This window comes from Procambarus clarkii, chromosome 19 (genome assembly GCF_040958095.1).
Source record: "Procambarus clarkii isolate CNS0578487 chromosome 19, FALCON_Pclarkii_2.0, whole genome shotgun sequence".
In the NCBI taxonomy this organism is placed as follows: Eukaryota; Metazoa; Arthropoda; class Malacostraca; order Decapoda; family Cambaridae; genus Procambarus; species Procambarus clarkii.
The window spans coordinates 36,320,937-36,326,573 of NC_091168.1; the positions used below are offsets into that span (position 1 = coordinate 36,320,937).

The window sequence follows — 5,637 nt, forward strand, 5'->3', positions numbered from 1 at the left end:
CAACGCCTCTTTTTCTACCACTGAATAATTGCGTTGCGCCTTGTCGAATTTCACAGAGTAATAATATACTGGGTGTTCCACCTGATCATCCCCAGTTTGCAACAACACTGCACCAGCACCCGAGTCAGACGCGTCAACATGAATTTTAAACGGTCGGTCGAACCTTGGACTAGCAAGCACTGGGGCGGAAGCTAAGATCAATTTCAAATTTTTAAATGCCTCTGCACAGTCTGATGACCACTTAAATTTAACGGCTTTCCGCAACAAGTCTGTGAGAGGAGTGGCAACACTGGAAAAGTTCTGACAAAAACGTCGATAGTACGCACACATACCGATAAATCTTTGAACGTCCTTTTTAGACTTTAGTACTGGATACTCCAGAATGGCATTGATTTTATCTTGCCGAGGTAACACTTTTCCTTGGCCCACTTCATAACCGAGGTACGTCACTGTGCCTTGGCCAAAATGACACTTTTTAGCATTTAAGGTAAGATTTGCCCTTTTCAAGATGGCAAACAACTGGCGTAACCTAGCTATGTGGTCAGCCCAATTACTGTCAAACAGCACGATATCATCTAAATACGCCCGACAATTTGGCACCTTAGCGAGTAGAGAGTTCATGAGTCTCTGGAACGTGGCAGGGGCATTACGCAAGCCGAACGGTAACACTTGATACTCAAAAACACCCTCGGGTGTCACGAACGCAGTGAGCTGTTTAGCACGTTCAGTGAGTGGGATTTGATAATACCCCCTCGAGAGGTCGAATTTCGAAACGTACTTGGCATTTCCCAACTCGTCAATGCAGTCCTCGAGGAGGGGCAGCGGATAGGCATCCACAATGGTCACCTTGTTGAGCTGCCGATAGTCGGTGCATAATCGCCAGGAGCCGTCTGGTTTGGGGACCAAAAGGCAGGGCGAGCACCAAGAGCCCTGGCTCGGCCGGATGAGGCCGTGCTGGAGCAAGAAGTCGACCTCCTTCCGTACGATGGCCTTCTTTTCTGGACTCATCCGATAGGGTTGAAGGCGAATGGGAGTGTAGTCCGTCAACTCGACATCATGGCAAATGGCATCAGTCTGGGTCGGGACCTCCCCGAACAGACTGGAGAATTCATCAACCAACGACTGCACCTCTTCACGTTGGGCCATCTGCAAATGGGACAGTTCCTCCACAGCATTCACAGAACTAGAATTATTGAAAATGAGATTAGTTGGGTCCCCAGAACAATCATCCCCTCTCTCACTGGAAATGGAAACATTGGTTAGTGCAATGGGCCTGGGGCCCTGGAACTTCTTCAGTCGATTTACATGTATGAGCATTACCTGGTTACGTTTGTCAGAGTGCCTCACTTTGTACGTGAGGTCCCCAGTCTTTTCTGTCACAATGTAGGGGCCTTCGTACTTGTGGGACATAGTGTTCCCTAGTCGAGGCTTTAATACCAGGACAGGGTCGCCAGGCTGAAATACCCGTAACTTAGATTTAGCATCGTTACGTTCTTTCATCTTTTCTTGGGCCTTGCCAAGATACTTTAATGCAGCCGCCTTGCAGTCCTTGAGTCTCTGGTGGTGTTGCGCAAAGAAAGCCGAACCTTCGGATAACGTTACGTTCCCCAACAGATTCTCCTGTAACATTTGCAAGGGTCCACGAACTTTATGGCCAAAGACTAACTCAAAAGGAGAACAGCCCAGTGAACTTTGTAATCCCTCTCTAGCCGCAAACAAAACATACGGTAAATTCTCATCCCAGAAGGTGTGGGAACTCTCGCACGATGTCTTCAACATCTGCTTCAGAGTTAGATGGAAACGTTCAATTACCCCCTGACTCTGTGGATGGTATGGGCTGGAAACCTTATGAGTTATTCCATGTTCCTTACAAAATTGCTCGAAAACATCAGACTTAAAATTAGTACCATTGTCAGTTTGCACGACCCGAGGCAGTCCAAAAGTGGAAAAAAATTGCAACATACGAGCAACAACAGTTTTTGCTCGGATGTTCCTTACAGCAAAAGCCTCTGGGTAACGAGTAGTGATACACATCATCGTGATTAGGTAAATATTACCAGACTTAGTTCTAGGTAATGGTCCAACACAGTCCATTACCACATGAGAAAATGGTTCCTCCGGCACGACAATAGGCCTTAGAGGAGCTTTAGGTGGAGTCTGGTTTGGTTTCCCAACCAGTTGACAAACAATACACGCATTACAAAATTTTGCCACATCGCTTTTCAGCTTGGGCCAGAAAAAATACTTTAAAATTTTGTGATACGTAATATTAATACCTTGATGTCCCCCCATAGAATCATCATGAGCAGCTGCCAAAACCCTTTCTCTATAGCAGGTCGGCAACATAACCTGGTGGACTACCTCCCACTCATTTGACAAGGGAGCACTCTGTGGTCTCCATTTTCTCATCAAAATCCGATCATTGTAGTAGTACCCAGTTGCTGCGTCTACAATTTCCTCCATAGAGACGGCTGTTTCATGACAATCTGCAAGAGTGGGGTCAGCTTTCTGTAACTCACTCAAGGAGGCATCTAGGCCTTGGTCAGATGCCATTGGCCGAGGCTCAACAGTGTTCTCCACCTCCCCACTACTCTCGGTAGATGGCAGTGGCAGGCTCTCCACAATGTCCTCGGCCACGTCATCGAGTCGGGCCATAAATGTGTCCGCGAGGTCCACTTGGTTTTCACCACTCGGAAAGCTCCTTGTGACCTCGGGATTTACCACCTTGGCAAGCACAGGGCTGCCCTTACATTTAAGTCCCATAGACCTGGTCACCGCGCACGCAGGGTACACAACATTATCCTCTGCGGCGGGTGGATCCAGGCAAACCTTAGGGGTAGGCAACATAATAGGCAGTCTGGAGTCCCCTACCTTATCCCCTGCTAAATCATTACCAACTATTACATCAACATTAGGGAAAGGTAGGTATGGAGTGACTCCGACTGTACAAACACCCTTGTGGAAATCAGATTCCAGGGTAACCTTATGGAGGGGTACTGCCCGAGTATCACTAGTGACACCCTCGACCAGTACCACCTCTCCAGTGTCGAGAGTGTTGGCACCTTGCAACGCACTCTCTAAAATTAAAGTCTGGATGGCACCGGTGTCTCGGAAGATCACCACGTCCTTCCAGGAAGAACCCTCAGACAAAAGTAGTCTCCCTTTCGATAAGAATGGGGTAAGCAAGTCCAACCACTGTGGGTTGGAGGTCTTACTCCCTAACCCTTCTGAAAGCCTCAAGCCCTGTGTCACAACTAGAGCATTGGGTCTTTTTTCAGGGTGCAGTTGCCAACAACGGCTAATAGTGTGGTTTGGACGATTACAGTGACCACAAAAACGTCGGGGAGAAGAGACATTACTAACAGAATTACCCTTCGGTTCACCTTTAGGTGCCGTTGGGCTAGACACTTTAACAGGGTTAGTTATGTCTGAAACAGAAGGTGCATTAGGTAAAGGGTTAGAATGAGCTGGTCTGGACTGGCTGTGGGTATAAGGTTTGCTACTCTGTGGGGTATAATTATTTTTATTGGGCCTTTTGCCCGCCAATTGGTAGTTTTCTGCCAACTTGGCCAAATCCCCTATTTTAGAATTTAACTCTATCCTTCCTTTAATGTATTGTGATACGTTCTCTGGCATAACATCTATAAAATGCTCCATTAAAATTAAGTTCCTGAGAGCCTCGTATGTTTCGGCTTTCGCCGAGCGAATCCATCTATCAAACAATCGAATTTGATCATTCACAAATTCAGTGAGCGGTTGGTTGTGAGTAGGCCTAAGGTTACGATAAACTTGGCGGTGAGCTTCAGGAGTAATTTCATATGCCCGCAAAATACATTCCCTGACTTTATCATATTCGAAACACTCGTCGTCAGGCATGTTTATAAAAATATCTTGTGCTTTACCCCTAAGTCTTCCCTGTAGGATTTTCACCCACTCTTCCTTTGGCCAGTTCATGGACATGGCCAATCTCTGAAAATGGTTGAAAAACCTTTCAGGGTCTGACTCGGAAAATTCAGGCAAATTATGCTTTTTCTCATAATGCCTGGGGTTTGAATCCCCGGCAGATGGAGTTCCAGTGGCATTCACTCTAATTTTAGCCTCCTCCGTTTTGAGTCTTTGCTCCTCTAATTTTATTTTTGCTAACTCTAAAGCTAATTCACTTTCCCTATGAGTTGCACTTTCTGCTTGGCTAGGCTGGCATAAAGGTGTATCACTTGCCAATAGTTGTTCATCAATACAATGTTGTAATATTTCATTTACCAAAGTCCACTTTTTATCTGCGACATTTAATTCTAGGCCAAATTCCTGGCCTAACAATACTAAATTAGACTTTTTAAGTTTCTTTATCTCTACCACTGAAGGCTCCCTTGCCAGTTTCTGCATTTCAGAAGACATCACTAATAATTTTAGCTCCCAGCCAAAGAAAAAATTAAAAAATAAAAATTGGAAAAAAAACAAAAATTTGCACGGCCCCTAACACAAGGCCACACTAACCTTAATCGTGAAGGGATCCAGCTGGGTGTCCAGTCAGTGCAAGAATGTCCTTTGCTAGATGAGCTGGACCCTAGGCTAGCACACAACCGTTCTGCGGAAATACAAAATTTTAATTTTGGCACTCAAGAATCTAATTTTTTACACTTATAATGTTCCTCCCGGACAGGCCCCCACTTGTTACAAATGATATGAGTGGGGCTTCTATGGGGTTCTGGTAATATTAAGGGGTAAAGGTAGTTAGAAGACAAGAGTATCAAATATGGGAGAGCTAAAAGGCCCGGCCCCCAAAATAAACTATCCACAGTAGTAATAACTTGCTACAAGACCATAAAGGTTAGTCAAAGGGTTGATCACTGCGCTCCCACCTTGGAAGAAGAGATACTCTGTAATTCATGTACTTATTTATTAACCCCTTAACAACCCCCCATACACTCACACCAATAACAATAATAATAATAACTTTACCACACTATCTTACGTTAAAAGCCTTGGTCCACATAGGCAGGATACAAGGTTTACACTAATAACAAGCTAGGGTAAAGTACTACTGGATAAGCACTGAAGCTGGATGCAGCTTAGGGTAGTGAAACCACGTGGGACCCTAATACAAAACACAACACTTAGGGGTACCCAAACACTGGCAAAATACTATCCCCCGGTCTCACCAATCGTTACTACCAGAGTAGGCACACTCACTAATGCCCTGTACTTAGCTTAAGGATACAGGAACTTCAGGTAAGGGAAATAAGTAAGAGGAGAAGGAAGGAGAGTAGGGGAGCAGCCACAGAGTAGGTCTTATCCACACACACCAGCCAGAGAGAAGAGCGAGCTAGCCACCAGCTGCCTCCCTCATGTTGTGGTGCCGGGAGGAGCCTAATTGATCGTGCAGCTAAGCACATTAAAGATCTTCCCCTATGAAACGTATTGTTACTTTATGAATGATTAGAAAGTATTAGTAAGCAAAGTTGGTGCCTATGTTATTATTTAATAATCAACCCCCAGCTCAGTCTTTAAATGCTCTTTGAGAAACAATAATAGTCTTACGTCTGGCAGGGAAGATACAAACAATTGACATTCTAGATGCCCAACTGTACTACCAGAAAGTTTAATAGCTCAATTTTGACCTCTGGTTTCCACTGGAGA

The 5,637-nt window shown here is 45.1% G+C and overlaps 1 protein-coding gene across 1 annotated transcript in view; it reads right to left on the minus strand.

Moving 5' to 3' along the window:
- Window positions 1–5,637, minus strand: part of LOC123757671 (mucin-2-like) — a 36,888-nt gene that overhangs the window by 6,084 nt on the left and 25,167 nt on the right. The gene's annotated exons all lie outside the window — the stretch shown is intronic.